Raw genomic sequence first — 17,462 nt, forward strand, 5'->3', positions numbered from 1 at the left:
TTGAATACTGCTTAATATCTTCAATTTATTTTCAACTGACTTGATTACTAGTTGTTTGATAAAAAAACTACCCATATCTCTCTCTGTAGATATTGCTTTTCTAATATCCTTCCCATGTATGCTAATCAAGTAAAAATAACATGGCTTCTTATCCAGGCAGGAGGTGTGTGATGAAATATGTTGTTTAGCAAATCCAGAAGTAAGTACTGCTTATCACTACTGATACCATTTGTTCTCCAGTCTGGATACATTCATTCCTACTGAAGAGATGCAGTTCCTGTTGATACTTGTATCTCAAATAATATCACAGATATTTGTACATGGTATTTGTCACTGTCTTCTTTAATTGATTTTATATTTGTCCTTATGCATTACCTTCTTCTACATCTTTTAAATAAGTTCTGTGGTCAAAATATGTCTTTCCTGCTAGTTGTGAGATATTTTCATCAGGAGAAATCTCAAATGAGCCACAGCAGACCTCCAGTGACAAGGGTTTCATACAGCCCACACAGAATTTAAATCTTTAACACTTAATAGACCATTCCAGAAATGGCAAATGGCATAGAGGTAACTGGGTTTGTTTTGTTGGCTGCAAACTCTTTTGAAACGGGGAAGTTGCACTATGTCTGAGCAATAGTTTGTTCTTTATTTTTTTCTTTTTCTGGTCCTATAATAATTGTTTAAGTTCAAAAGCCTTTGTAAAGTCCCTTAGATCTCCAGTTCATCTGAATGTCACCAAAATTATTAATCCTTATCAGTCATGAATGTCAAAAAAGTACCACTGAGAGCAGGAAAAAAAATTAAATTCTGCAGTTCTAGTTTACCTCACTATAACAGCATCTGAATAGTTCAGAAATATTGGCCAAAAGGCGCTTGATACTTTAGGATAGATGTTGTTTATCTTTTGCCTTTGTTGACTTTTTTTTTCTTTTTCTGGTTGGTTTTGTTTTTGTTTGGATGGGGGTTTTTTTTGCTTGGTCTGTTGGTTGGTTGGTTTTGGTTTTGATTTTGGTTGCAGCATGTTGCAGGGGGTTTTTGGGCATCTAGGCAAGAAAGAAATATTCTCAGTGCAGGATAATTCTTGCTAACTCAAGTATATCTCTCCTGAGTATGTGTAAACAGATTTTCCAAAGCCTCAAAATTTGGCAAATTTAACTTCCAGAAGTATGACAAGAGTTGCTTTAAAATATTAATGCAACCCAAATAATATATTTTTCCCTAACTACATTCTAAGAGGACTTTTTTCAATCTAGGTTGAAAAAATAATAGTAAAAATAATAATAATAATAATAATAATAATAATAATAATAATAATAATAATAATAATAATAATAAATCAACTATTACTCAGCCTAAGCTATAGCATATAAACTACATGTATTCTACTAGCAATGTATTCACTCAAAAATGGAATAAGTCTTTGCAGCTGAATAAAAAGCTGCAGAATAACTGGTAATCTAATTCTTGTGGGGTTTTTATTGCCATGAAAAAGTTCTAAATACCAAACCATGCACTGCATATGATTCTGATGAAATGCCAAATAAGGTAGATAGTCAAATAAGTTTATAGTAAAAAACATAGCATAAATGGAATTTTCCAGAGGATTTAAATGCTAGTTTTATAATATGTCAGAATAAAGATGGGCAATAATGCAAAATATGTGAAAACACTCATAAGGTTTTTCATACTAACCCTCCTTATGTCATACAAAAATAATAATCTATAATAGGACCGTGTTTTCCTGTAAGTCATTGAGTCAATTTTTTGTGAGTTGGTTTCATGTCATCTTGCATCAGTAGAGAGTTCAAATCCTGTTACCATTTCAAAATACTTCCTGTTTCCATTTATACAATTGCACTGAGAATCAACATTCTTCATAGATTAAGCTATTAAAGAAAACCAAGAGGAAAAAAAAGAAGGAATTGATAGTTCTTATACCTAACAGACTTTTTCCAGTTTATCCTAAATGGACTTTAAAAAAAAAAAAAAATCCAAACACACATCCCCACACAAACTAGTTAAGATTCACCTGAAATGACACAACTACAGGTTTGACTTTTGGTGTGGGGCTTCAGGCCAGCATCGAATCAATCCAGTAAATAAGCTACCCCTTTCAGCTGTAGCACACGACATGCAGTACCAGCCATGCTACTCCTGATTACATGGACTGGCTGGTCAAGCCCAGGCTGAACAGTTTAGAAGTGCTCCATTCTGTGATGTTGTCATATTTTGTTGCTAATGACCACGGGAATACTCATTTGCCCCTATTTGCTAAAACCTTAATTGGAATAGTTTACTCAAGCTTGGGGACAGAAGATTTCTGTGTTCAGGTGTCTGGAGACACCTTTGCCCATACCACCTCAGTAGTTAATGATATCAGGGTTGATATGGAACAAGAGAAATATGGAGCAATATTAATTTATTACTAGTGATATCTCCATCATTTAGGAAAAATAAGACTCTTTGGTATATCTCTCCTTTCCCAACATGTCCACTAACATCTATTTAATATTGACTCTTGGAAAAAAATAAAGAGATAACAAGGTGGGTCTATGTGACTTTTTGCTATATTTCTTCCCAATCTCCTGACATTGAAATACATAGTCTGAGTTTTCCACTTCAAGAGAAACATTTTTTCAAACAGGGCTTTTCACTCCTCCATAACAAAGATGATCAGAGCCCTGGCAGGGATGTGGTCTGTCCAAGTGCCAGCAGAGAAGCTCCAGCCTGATAGCAGACTCAAGGCTTCTGGTCTAATGGATGATGGTGGTGCCAGCACGTGTGTCTTCTCAGAGATAGGAATGTCGATCTCACACCACAGCAGGATTTCTTCCCTTTGCAGCAGTCAGCAGTTGCTGCCAGGAGCAGCAGTGGTGGCATTGATTCCAGCTGCTGCTGCCCAGCTGAGTGCCAAGACACATAAACTGTGGGATGTTCTTAGCAACTCCTCCATGTGGTAGTAAGATAACATGAGAAACATAAGGAGATATTAAAGAGCAGATGATAAACCATTTTCAGGAAACAGCATTTCTCCAGAAAAAGAGGCTGAACTTTATCAAAGGGAAAATGTCTCCTGGAGGACTTGCCAAAGTAAATCTCTTTGATGCAAATGGTTTAAGCAAAGACTTTCACCTTAATCTACTGTGTGGTGACCTGGTCTTCTGATATTGAGAATAATTATGGGTGTTTTCAGAATTGCTGTGGTATGCAAGCCTCCAGACCTAAAATAAGTACTTACAGTATTCCCACTTCACCACTCTGATCTTAGTTACCTACATTTCTCTTAAGTTTAATAATACCTAATGCCTTTAAACCTTTCTGTTTGAAAGGGCTTCAGTGCCTTGTGAAAGACAGATTTAAAAAATGCAATTCCTCATTAACAAGTTTCTTTCAGCCTTTACAGTTTTATTATTTTGCCTGTGCTAAAAGGGATAACATCTAGTTTAATGAATGACCCACAAAGAACTTGCCCAAAGGGTAGTACAAAATGGAGAGGAAAGGATGAGTGTGTAGCTGTTGAAATTAGTATTTTCTTGCAGATTGATCTCTCTGCCAGTTTGTCACCCTGGACATTTTCAGTTTAGTTTATTTGTGTTACAGTAGAAGTGACAATGTAGTTAAATATAGCCTCTGCAAACAAGATCTATGCCTGTTTCATTTGAATTCTACTGTTCTTTCATTAAACATTTCTTCATCTTTGCAGAGCCAAATTCTTACAATAATAAATCAGAGACACCTAAAGTTCTTGCCAAGTCAAATATCTACAGTTTCTGGCAATTATGTAATTTCCAGATTTGCTACAATGGCTCTTGCTGATAAGTCAATTGTCATAAAAAGAAATGTTCCAGACCAATCTTTATTAGGGTGTCCTTCACTGATCTGTGTAAAATAATCCCCCTCCTGCCCCACTCTCTTTTAGAAAAGAGAAACATAATTACAGCTTTTTCCCTTGCTTTGAATGACTCTTCATCATAACAATTTATATCTGGAAAATGTCACAAGAAAATGTGAAAAAGGTAAGTTTAAACCAAAGAAATCAGGCACTGCTGTTATTAATAGAGCAGCTCAAGAATGTTTCCCATGATGTGTTATAAGGGCTCTGTCTTATAATAAAATTTAACAGTGATGTATTTCCCTTGTTCTCAAGTTGATTTTGTATTAGAAGTCCAGACAAAAGTAATTTGTAGCAAAGGTCCCTGATCCAATGTCTGTATATGGAAAAGACTCAAAGGACTTCCATGCCCATTTAAAAGCCCTTTAAAATGATTAATGGCTAAATGCATTACAAATTATCAAGCATTTCACACTGACAAAACAGAGGACTTTTCATGAGTTTTGGCCAAATTTTTCTCCCTTAGTATTTCGAGTAAATTATCTCATAAATAGTAATTTTGAGCCCCCATTCAGGGTGGTGATAAAGTAATGGAAGATGAAATAAAGCCTTGCACCTTTTGCCCTTATTTTCACCTTTTTTAATGTAATTGTTTTATATTTAACTGGATCTTTGAAATCCTCATTGCCACCTCCTGTGCAAAGCATTCCCTGAATCCTTCATCATTTTGATGGCAAATGAGGAAGAACAAAATTAAATCTCAGAATTTAGATGCAAGTTCCCGATTTCTTGTCATACCTGGAAGTGATTCTGGCACCAACTCTGAAAAAGAAGGCTATTCCTTTCTGCACTTAAAATCTAATTATTTATTTTCCAACTCTCAATAATTCTTCTCCTTGAGTTAAAAGGCAAAACTAGGAGATATAGAAATGGGACCTATCCTAACTAAAGAAGTTGGTCAGTCTCATTCCCCATGCTGTATTTGAAATAAAGTCCAAAAATTGTTGGTTTTGCACAAGCAGAACTGGGGAGTATTAACACAAAACCAGACGAAGACAAACACAGACCCCATGTCTGTCAGTGGTAGTCAAAAAAAAGAAAACTCGTATTATATTTTACTTTATTTGTAACTGCCATGTTTGGCTCTGGTGGTTTTGGACTCCTCAGTGCTGGTGACAGCCACACAGGAAAGCAGAGCTCTCTTCACATGCAGTTTGTTTGTTCCTGTGGCTGTGCTAGAATCCCCCAAAACACTCTCAGGGCCCTGCTCCCTTCACCCCTGCAAAGCTCCCTGCTCACCAGCAGCCAGCATTCCCAGAGCTGGCAGCACGCCTTCCAGGGATCTGCTGCTGCTACCTCTGCCTGAACTGCCACACAGGAACACCCAGAGCCCAGTACAAAACCTGCTGACAGCTAAGAATATATCAAATTATAATAGCTATTACATGTATTTAATGACAGCATATTTACTCAGCTTTATTAGGTCATATGCTTACTTTAGGCTGAGAGCTGCTCCCTGCTAACAAATGTGCTAAAACTGCTGATCCTGTATTTGAGATCACTGGTATCTTTTTTTTGCAGTTGCAAGAGGTTTGAAGCACACATGAGGAGAGCAAGAACAGAATTGTCTACCATCTCAGAAGCATTGTGGGGATCCCAACATGGAGGAAACTAATTAATCACACACAAGACATGATCAGCCTGTGTAATATCACAGAACAAAAATATAGACCCCTGTATGTCTGTTTATCCATTATCATATTATTTTCCAGTTTCTCTTTCTTTCTACAAACCATTGATTTTTCATCCATGCGTGTTGTGCCTCAATACTGTGCATATAATTCAATAACTTTTCTGAAGTTTGGCAGGTTTCCAACTGCCCTTGTGTCATCTTATGAAATTTGAAAACATTAGGGTTGCACATATTATCTTTTAAAGTGATGATGTGATTCATTATCCTGCAGTCTCATTACTCACAAGGGGCTAAGAAATTTATATCATATGCAAATTCAACTGTTTAGTGGTTTGTCCAGGGGCAATGCTAGGGTCAAAATTTAAAATGTTGAACCTCTCTCTTCCATCTTTCATGCTCCCTGCCCTCTCTTTATTAGCAATATCTCTGTAAGATATAAACAAACAAATAAAAAAAACCTGGTTTTAGATATTTGTAGACTTCAAGAAATGTCTCAGCCAATAGGAAAAAAAAGGTCAGTATTCATTCAAACAAGCTGAAATTCATCACAATGCTATTTTAGGAATTGTATGAAATAATTATTTTCAATCTTTCCACAATACCAATGCCAGAAAAATATCACTTCGTCACCAATATCACTCCACCCTTTGCTAAGTGTTGTAGATGAGGGCTCAGTGAGCTTTCAAGGCGAGGTTCTCTGACTGATCCCCTACCCTCTGGATGGTCAGGGATTTCTCTGAGGCTTAACTTCCAGGTGGCACTTGCTTTGTCTGCTGACTGGGGGTCCTGGAAACCTTTGCCAGCAAAGTTTTCTTTCTTCCCAATCTTGTTGGGATGCTGGGCTGGACAGGCAGGTCCACACTAGTAAATAATACCAGGCTGGGGGAGGACTCAAGCCTGAGCCCGTGATTGCCTGGAGTGCTCTGCTGTCTGTGCTCCTGGGCACGATGGAGCTGTGCCACACAGGGCTCTTCCCAACCATACCCACACCTCCTGCAGGGATTTCATGGGGCAGGAATTGCTTCCAGCAAACTATTTTCCATATAGACACTCTGCTTTTGGAGGCAAAACATGCTCTGCTTTTGGAGGCAAAAACTTGTGAACATGAGTTGTGCCCTGCCAGCAGAATACAGGAATAGTCCCTAAACTGGTTCTTATTGTAGATATGCCATAAAATTCCACTGCAGGTTACACACCTCTACTGTAGCATTGTGATTGGAAAACAGAGAAGCACATCCAGCTGAGGGAAAGGAACACAATCCATGGTCCCTCTTCAGCTCTTCTCACATCTAAGTGCTGGAACATAGAAGGAATTCAAATAGTCTTAACTGAGCTCACAGATAGCAACTGGAGAGGCAAGAAAGAGGTCAAAAAGATTAGGAGCAGGACAGAAAATTAGCAGAGTGAATATAGCAAGTCTGTTAACTTCTAATAATTCTTTCTTTATTTTTTTAACAAGGGATATATATATAAGACAATTTCCATGGTATTAGTGAATCTCCCATCACTATATCCAAGTATTAAAATATGGATATTAAAATATGGATTACAGTTAACATTAAAATTGCTCACATGAGACCCAAGAGACATTTTGCACTTTGCTGAATTACTGGAATGCTTTCAATGAAGTAGATTAATTGATGTGAATAGGGGAAAATCTACTCAAATTTATGGCTAACACAAGCTACATCTGATAGATGTGTATGTGTGTGTGTTTGTGTGTGTGTATGTGTAAGACTATATATCTACAGTTATCCTAGCAAATAAAAAATTGGGTTTGCAGCACAGTTATCTTTTGGGTCTGTGGAATTGATATAAAATATCTCAGCAAAAGCAGCCTTATGGTTGCAGCAGAGCCAATATCTTACAGCTGTGACTGTGCTAGGAGAACTGCCATCAGTGTGGTAGTAAAAAAGAAACAGGCAGGAAATAGGTTTCACATTCTGGCCAAATGTAACAGTATGGAAAAATGTTTATGTCCTGAATCAGGACAAAGCAGTCAAAAATCTAAAAACATCATGAGCTATAAATCCAGAAGATATGGTTTTGGTTCAAATCAGCTGTAACATTTTGTTTTGGCAATTTGGAAATACTTTGATTGTTTTCAATATATACTTTGTAATTTAAGTTGCTTATATATTGCTTCATGAAATGTAATTTTGAGACATAGAATGGTCATTTTTAGAGACAAAGTCTTCATTACTTCAAAAAACATTTGCAAATGCTTTTCAATCCATTTCCCAAAATCAACATTTCCCCTTGAAAAAATTATTGTATGAAGTAATCAATATGTTCTACTTCTTCAATTTGAGAAGTAGAACAAAAATGTTCCTGACCAATTCACTGATGTATTCATAATGACAGCAATTTTCTTTGGTAAATGAGGCTTGGAACAATTCATATAAATTAGACTCATGTATGTGGGTGTTGCAGGACTGGCAGTGATAGTTTTATATGTTTTGATAGTTTTATGAACTCCATCTTCATTTGCTGCAGTTGATTGTTATTTTTTTATTTTCTGACAGTATTGGGGATTCTTTCCCCACACTCACAGATGTCAATGAGCAGAGCTATTCCCACCACTTAATAATGATTTTGGATTGGTTTTAGGTTTGAGCTGGACAATTACAGCATCCCAAATACTATGAGAAGGTAGGGCAAATTGGAAATAAAAACTGCAATGGGAACTGTAAACATTTTTGCAAAGTTGTATCCCCTTTTTGTGGCTTGTAACATTTAAGAAAAATAGATCTGAGGAGGCACTTTGTCAGAACTTTCTGATATATGTTCATTTTGCTCCAGAAGATGACATATTCTCCCATCAATGCATATGTAGAACACCCACGACTCTGCATGTAGGACATCACTGCTGCTCACAGCAGAACTAATATTAGCTGAACATAATGCCATGCATTTAAAAGGGGATAAATGATTAACAAATGTGATAACAAAAGCTGATTCTAAACACAGAGTTTGGTTTCCTCCATGGTCGGTAGGGAGTGGTGGGTTCTCCTAGGGGATGATCCAAAGCAGAAATTTCTGGGGCTCTTTGGCTGAGCCAACACTGCAGGACTGACAGGTCCTTGCAGGATCCTTGCAGGCTCAGCTGATGCAGCACCATGGCCTCATTCCAGCACTGTGAGGGGGCAGGTGAGGGCTGCGTTTCTTTCACTTTTACATCAATATTTAATTCCAAAGGAAATGCAGGTCCACAGAGGATATCACATACCATTTCAGTTTATACCCTGATGGAAAAAGTTGTAGGGCAAATTGCAGAGCTTGTCTTTCCTGCTGTACGGATACACATGCTGGGATCAGGGCTGCAAGGGGCACAATCAAGTACCTTCCTGATATTGCAGAGCAGCCTGTTGCTCTCCAGGTCCTCTAACTCCCTCAGTCAGATACAGATGAAGGATAGCATGAATTACTACTTACTTCTGAAATTATGCTCTGGATTTTCTGTCCCTCCAAACTCTGAAAAGTGTCAGCTGTGAATCCAGATATTGTTTCTTTATCATCTGGAATAAAACCCAAGCACCATTGAGCAATGTCTTGCCTCTTAATTTTGATAATGAATATCCTTTAAAATATGTTATCTCCTGAAAATAAATTATGGAATGTTTTTTATAGACCAGTTCTTTACTGCTGACTATGTCAAAATAAAGCTTCTCTGGAGACTGTAGATATTTATGACCATGACCAAATCCATGCTGATCAAACTGCTTTGGTTGAAATGGGCATTTTAAACCTTCCCCTTTGTAAGTATCTGTGAAATGCTTATTTTCATACATATATTTATAGGGTTTCTAAAGTAATACTTAAATAATGTTCTTATTCAGCTCAGTTTACCCCAATATGATTTTCTCTGTATGGTCTTTTGCTGCTGTGCTATAACAATTAGAAAAAAATGACTTTGCAAAAATGGAGAGAGAATCTTGAGGCCATTATGCTTTCTGATTCCAACTGTTATTTTATATACCTATAGAAATTATATGTTAGCTAAACCATCTGCTAAAGTTATGCACAAGCTGTTGTTAACAGGGTCTGCAAATGATCAGATAGGGCCTCACAACCAGGTCACTCAGTCATTACAAATGCATTTCAAATAGGATAATTTGACCAGCTGAAAGATATATAGAAGTATTTTCTAAGGAGAAAAACACTAGAAACTCTTTGCCTGTTACTAGGTTTTAACCTTGAAAATATCTCTAGAAAGAGATTGGTGTCCAAACCACAAAATACAGAGCTGGATTTTAAAATTCTTGAATTCAGGGGATCTGGTATGTAGTTTTAGTTATACTCTGTGTTGAGGGGGAACTAATTTGTGAAATTTAGAGCTGCATCTGGGTTTGAGTTGGAAATTAATCCAGAATGGGGTTATTTACTTCCAAGAATTTTGGTTCAGACCCCATTTCTAATTATTGTCACAACTGAGAAAGCACTGATCGCTAATGCACGTCATTCAGGAACTCTGTATGAGTACACTTGCACAAAAGTTTCACTTTACTCAATTGGAAGCAAATGTAGTGTTTGCAGCCAGACCTGGTTTGGCCATGAGTAAAACTGCTTACAGCTCTGCAGAATGCAAAATTGGATCTTTAAGGTTAGCAGGTTATGGTTTCCAGGAGCAGTCAAAAGGACATTGCTTACCTTGGACTTTGACTAAGAAGAACTGAGTTTATGTGATGATGTGTTTGTATCTCTGAAAGCATTTGATATTTTTGCTTAATTTCAGGGAGAACTACTAAACATACCAGGCTTCTACAGTTTTTATGTAGGGTCTGTGTGAGAGTCCTCTTTGAGGAGAAGGCTGGAATGTGACTGTCAAAGGAATTGCCTTTATAAATAAAAACATGGTGATTGAAAGAGAGTATCAGTCATTGTTAACCTTTTCTGAGGAAATGGAGAATCTATTCCTGAAATTCCAAGCCATAGGAAAAGATTGAATTAGCTTTGTTACTTGGAGGACCATTGCTTTGTTTTGATTTTGGTTTTTGGGGTTTTGAGGGGGTGTAATATTTATGTAACTATTATGCTGCGGTTTGAAGCTTATTCTTTGCATGTCTCATACTTCATATATTTTGACCAGAGAAAACAGTTTTAAAGCTGTACAGTGAAGTCCACTGCTTAGGACAGTTCATGACAGATCAAGAAAATAAATATTTATGAACATCTTCCTAGGACTCAACTTGTATCTGAGGATGATGCTGCCAGTTGAGTTACTTATAGAAATATGAATTTACAAAATATAAGCATTTCCAAGAACATCTGCTTTAATTCATTCTGGTCTTTGAAAAAGGAGAATTCACTCGTGAATGGCAAAGGGGATTCGACTCATGGGTAGAAATCTCTGAGTTTTGTGAAGTAAGTTGTTTTATCTTACCTACTAGAAATACCTTAGGAGATAAAAATGAAGGTGGTATGTTTCAATTAATTGTGAACGTAGTTTACCTTTTCCTTCTCAGAGGAAAACTTCCTTCTCAATTTGAAACTTAGCATACTTTGGGAAGAAAGCTATAGGAATTGCCACCACAGATCAGATCCATTGTTGATATAGTCCAGTGGCCAGTACCCAACAGAAACCAGTGACCAGAGGAGATGCTTCAAGAGAAATATGGTTCATGTCCTCTTTCCTCAAGGTCTCCTGAGATAGATCTGTTTTAACAAAATAGCTAGAGAGGAGTTTGTGACCAGATTAGTGAGGTTAAATAAGTCAATTTTATACCAATTCTGTGAAAAGGAAGAGAGGATGTGGTATGATTTTAAAGTGCTTAATTCTGACCTGATGATTATCCAGCCTGAGTCAATAGGGTTTATTTTACTGTTCAGCAATAGTGGAACCACAGGAAGATTGGGTTTTTTGGAAGAATTAAACCCAGACAGTCCAAGACTCAACATGACTACTCATTGCTCACTACCGAGATTTCAATGAGGTTCCAGGATTTAAAAACTGAATAATATACAAGCTCTGATTAAGTGAAATTGCTTTTTTTTTTTTAATTAAAGCTGAAAATGAAGATGACCCAAGTAGAATTTTGAGTTCTATCTCTGCACTTTATTTTATACATATCTGCATTTAACATCAAAATAGCAGATGGATCCAATAGTGGAAGGGGCCTATTCTCTGGTTCAGACATTCCTAAATTTCATAAAATCAGTCTCAGGATATTGCTGTTAATATGTCTGAGCATTTGTCCAATTTTCCCTCAGACTAAAATTACAACTCTAACCTAGCTCTGGACACTATCAGCCCATTCCTAATAAAAAAATGGACTTTCTTTATCACAATGAATAGTTTTATCAGTTGTGATCCTATGAGGCTAAATGTCCTTACATAATGATAATTCCGTAGTCTTTTAGGATGTCTCTTTTGTAGTCATCTAAAAGCACTTCACGAAAATGACTTCTGACATATCAGCAAAATACATAGTTGATATCTTATTCCTTATGGACAGTTCAGTGCCCAAAGATATCTGGAACCCATAGCACAAAACTTGTCTGTTCTACCTAAGATAAAACCCTGAAATCTAACCACTCTATTTCTGTGACAAGAAAAAAAAGTTGTTTCACAATAGCTGAATTGCTGATATATTGAGGGGCTTTTTCATTTTTTTATGCTTCTGTGATTTTCCTAATAGCCACTTGGCAAATGTAAAGTGATGTTAATTTAAATCAATGAGCTTCTCAATGTAGATTGCACAGTGTAGAAAATAAAGCTGTGTGAGGGTGACACTAGACTAAAACACAGGACACAGATTCACCTCAGATATTGTACACAGCTTCCTGGGGTGACTGTGGAAGTCACATTAACTCTTTGCATGTGGAGTCTCTGATGATTTAGAGGATTGTGGCACTTGTTTTATTTCTTCCCCATATGATCTTAAAATCTTTATGGAAAAAGGTGCCATTCATTAGAAATCATTATATTAGCACTGATCATCAGGCTTTGAGCTCAGCTTGAGCTTGTTGATACTACTAGACTGCAAATTTGAAGTAACATTGTAGGAGTATTACATATTTATCTTGTATAGTAAATTAACTAATAGGAAGACTTATGTTAAAGTTTTGAGATATTTCCTGTCATCTCATGGAAGCCAAAATGTAGTCACTAAGATATCAAGGGAGTTTGTGTCCTGTACCCTTTCTGCCAGAGCTTTAAGGAGCTTTTTTGTCTCACAGCTTTAAGGAACAATCCCAGGAAATCCTCCTGGCTCCATGCAGCACTCGCTGTGTAGCTGAGCACTGAGTGACCACTGGATGGCTACACTTCCCTTCAGCATCTCCTCGCCCTTGCTCCATCCTTCATCCCAGTATTGTGTGCTTATTAGGATGAACAATGGAAGGAAACACCCAGAAATCTGGAAGTATTCAAAACCCAGGCTTCACTGTTCTCTTATATGTACACTGTGGCCCATCAGCCTGTACACTGAAAAGTTACAGTGCTGTTGGAAAACACCATCAAAAGGCAATAAACGTGCAGGGGAGAAAGGGAAACACAGAGATGAGTTAGCAATAAAGTGAGCATATTCTGGACATTTATCTTGTTAGTCTCCACGTTCTGGCCACTTCCCAATCTGAGCACTTCTGCTGGATATCCTACTAATTCACAACTATTTCAGATTTGGATTCCCTTTCCTATGCTGGTACCCATCAAGAAGTCCCCTGTCATGTTCTTGGATGATGTCCTGGTTACTGATATGGAGCAGGGGTTCTGACCTCTACCACCTGACATCTCTTCATCTCAGCCTCATTAGGAAGATGATCTGTTGTATTAGAGAGGTCATGTGTGAAATCATCAGTGTAATTTCACAGCATTCTTGTTTTCAGAGATGAAATGTTCCAAGCCAAACTTGTGACTGAAGGTCTGTTTAAGTTCTCTCCCAACAGCTTTTGACACCAGGAGATTGCTGGTGCAATAGCAAGACAAATAAAGTGAAATGATAAACAGCACCAGTGTGACCAGTAGAGCAAGCAGCTCAGCTGCAGAATATCCTGTGGTCCTGAGAACTGGAAGAGCATCTATTGCTTTCTTAATAATGAGTGCTGTAGACTTCCATGAACAGCCCCATTGAAAATGGTAGCAGCGAAGCTTTGGGAAGAGAGAAAATATCATGATTGTTTCTATGTCTATCCTGAAAATGACAGTCATGCCTCTTTCTGCCTGATACTCACTAGTTTTTGTATCTTAGGAGGAATTTTTTTTTCTATTATCTGAAACAACATAGGAAAAACACATGAATTATTCTTTATGTGAGAAAAAAAATAAATGCAGGTTTAGAGCAAGGCACTGCTGTAAACAGGAGGTGTAGTAACTTGGAACTGGTAGATGATAAGTTTAAAAAGGAGAAAGAGAACAAAAGCTGTCAGTAAAAGTGAATGTATCAATAATTATGCAGCATGAATGGATAGATGTGTCAAGAAAATGCCCACCCACAACAGTCCCATTTCAACTACAGAAAAGGTCTTTTGTTGTGTCACTAAAGTCAGGACATCAGAAGGGAAGAAGAAACAAATGGTGTGGTAGTGGAGAGAATGAAGTCAAGGAGCTAATTCTGGGTCTTGTATGCAATTTCCAGTCTCTCAATGCAGCTGGAGTGAAAAAAAACTTCTCAGTCTAAATATAGCATTGGCTGATTGCTATGTGCTGTGCAGTCATGCTGAAAGGTTTCTGTCCTGATGGCCATGTGAGTGGGAGGCTCTGCAACCAGGCACCAGCACTGTGCATTGCTGTGTGAGAGGATTTCCTGCTGCACTGAGCAATTTATGTCAAGAGCTTGCAATATTCAAAGGCTTTGATTCAAACTACAGTCTCTGCAGTCTTGGCCATGCCTGCTTATGGATTTTAAAGGACAAAGTTTAGGTGATCATTTGATTTAATGATTTAAAGCTTTTCTGTAGACTAAGTGTTCAGCAGTTCTCTATTTATTCACTATTTATTCACCCATGCCCCAGTCTGTGGGGCATTATTAGCCTCCAGGGCCAGGCACAGGTGGGTGTGCATGGCATGAAGGTGTCCTGGAAGGTCCCATGGCCTCTCCCTCATCACCTGATATGAAATGTGCTGCCATGGGAAAATACAATAGAATGAGTGAATTGAAGAACTGGATTCAGCTTCTTGGATTGTCATTAATCTGGTCCTGTCCCTTAGGTGAAAATAAGGGCTATCTTCAGGCAGGTGAATTAACTCAACAGACTCTTGATTTTTCTGTCTTGTGAAGTGAGGATAATGTACCTTATCCACCCCTATAAATAATAAGATATCTGGATGAAAAGTTCTGGTTAAACACTGAATGTTATTTTTAGAGCACTCCGCTGTCTGACTATGCCAGGTGCAAATATTCACTCCTGTTTCTTCAACAAAATTGAAGAAGACAGAAACTTGGGCCTTTTTTCTTGTTTTGAGAACTTTTGCACACAGATATGGAGTAATAGTGCAATTTCTCCTTTGGAATATCATCTTCTGAAGACAGGAAAACTACTGTTCCTTGCTTAGTTTCTGCTTTCTCATTGACCTTCTTCACTTTTGCAATGATTAAAACTAGGGCTTACTAAGAAGAGGTCAGAGTTATTATTTTGTTGTTTTAATTTTGAACTTCTGAGTCTCCCAGGTTTAAATTGTAAGAGCAGTGCCCGTATGATACAGCTGCTTTCCATATGTGCTGGAGGGAGGAACGTGTGATTGTGAGGAATATGATGACATCCAAGCCAATAAAACATTCATCCCAAGGTGAACGGGTGTATCAGTTATATATTTAGACATTCGCTTTTACTGGCAGACTTCAAGCAATTTAAAAGCACAAAACCCTAAGAGGAAGAAAGATCATAAGGGTCTGTGAGGGAAACTGACAGGGATGGAGGAGAGGACTCATCATGAGCTACAGTGATGAAAACAGTGGGAGGTACAGATGAAGTGGAACCACTCTGAGATTCTCCTTCTTGCACATACTTTATTCTAAGAATGGCTGGTTTCCAAAGCTTTTTTTTTTTTTAATCACCAGAAATATCTGCTTTGCTATTGATTGCATTTTACTCCCTTAAACCCTCCTGTCTTTGTTCTCAATTTGTTTTTCTATCCCCCATCCCGTGTTTCATTATCAGAGTCCAAAACACCTCTAAAATTGGCACCAAGTTAAAATGATACATAGATCAGCTTAGAATATCCTAACAGCCCAGCCTAGGATATTCCTATGATTCTGACATATCATAATAGACCATTGTTAGATAAGTTTGTATCTTTGCCATATGTAAAGGAAGAACTCAGCATAAAACCAACCTATGCCTCTGGTGCTGCTTCCCTTGGGGGGAAGCTTCTCCCTAGACAGAAAGGATCAAGTCCGGTTTGACCTTTCAAATAAAGCATCAGTGCATATGAAGAGTGTAGAAATATCCCTCTAAGGCACCATAGAACACGTACATCTGGGCTTTGGGAGGAAACACATAAGAATTTTCCATGAGAAACAGTACCCATCCCCTTTCCAGCTTTTCTCTTCTGTTAACAACATCTACTGCTACAGTAATGCTGAGCCTCTTTTGGTCAGCCTCTGCTGTGCACATCATGCCCAGCTGAATGAGACGGGGCTTTGGCTCCTTGAATTATTAATTCTTTTGGGAATGTAACACATCTAGATGTCTGAAATATGGATATATTTTGAGATTCCAGAAGTATTTCACTTGGCACTGTTATTCCAGCATGGTTACAATCACATCACTGTAAATGTCTTTCATTTCTTTTAGGTTAAAGAAAACATCAATTACCAAGTCACGTAGTACATTTAGAGGATCAGGAATGAAGAATTGGTAAAAATTCCAAAAAAACAATTGATAAATAAGTAAATAAGCAATTGACAATATATCAAATAATAAATAATTAAGGCATAGGTTTGAGCACAAAATATGGTTCTTTAAAATCTTTAACCTACATGTGAAGCAAAGTCACTGGTATTTTTGCAGATCATATCACCAGCATATGCAATTTATTTAAAAAAAAAAAAAAAAGAGTGCCTAAATCTGTATCAATACCTGTAAGAAAACTGAAAATTACTACATGGAGAAACTTCAAACATAATCTGACTGGATATAATTGTTGAATGTATCACATAATGCTTGCATCATATGTGATGCAAGACATGACTGTCTCTCTATTCTACAGTAGCCCCTAGTGACTTTTTCCTTAAGAAACCAGAATCTGTAGTTGTGCCTGTTAATTGTAAAGAGAATTCCCAGGATTGGCCAATAACATGTATATTGTCTGATCAATGCCTCTCTCATCTTCCTGGGAATCATCTCAGGTAGCCTGATGGAAAGTCTGATGGTGACTTCATGGCTATACAGTGAAGTCTACAAAGGTCCCAACAGGTGGGATCTGAAAGGTCACCCACCACGTGTGCCTAGGACAGACCTGGATAACATTTATACACTGTATAATTCACATATCAAAATGGAAATACGTATTTGTATGCAATTCCTATTATAATCAGACTTTGCTGGTGGTATTTTCTTCAAGGCAGCAGGTTTAATATCTTCTTGATGCTTGCCAGATGTGTGGTCTGATGTAGATCATCAGCTGCAGTGCTTTGTGCTTACAAGGCATTGTGGAACACATATATTTACAGTGCCACATTAAAACTCAATTGGCTACTACTGCTTACCCTCAGAAGTCACTGTAAGCAAGATGCAAGTTTCAAAAGGGAAGTCTGTAAGGATGTGTTTATGCTCCAATGCAGAGCTTTAGATTGACTTCTAGTGAAAGACTGAAGGAATTTCAGAGTAATTAATGGTCTTTCTGTGATTGTTGAGGTGATCTCACCCATAGCTAATGATTGTAACATACATGCACACGAGAGAGGTGGATCAGTCATTCAGCAGAGCAGATCCAGCATCTAGAAGGATTAGCAAGTGAATCCATATGGAAAGAGGGGTACTTAAGCAAAGCATGAT

The sequence above is a fragment of the Sturnus vulgaris genome, chromosome 3, assembly GCF_052056855.1.
Source record: "Sturnus vulgaris isolate bStuVul1 chromosome 3, bStuVul1.hap1, whole genome shotgun sequence".
Taxonomy (NCBI): domain Eukaryota; kingdom Metazoa; phylum Chordata; class Aves; order Passeriformes; family Sturnidae; genus Sturnus; species Sturnus vulgaris.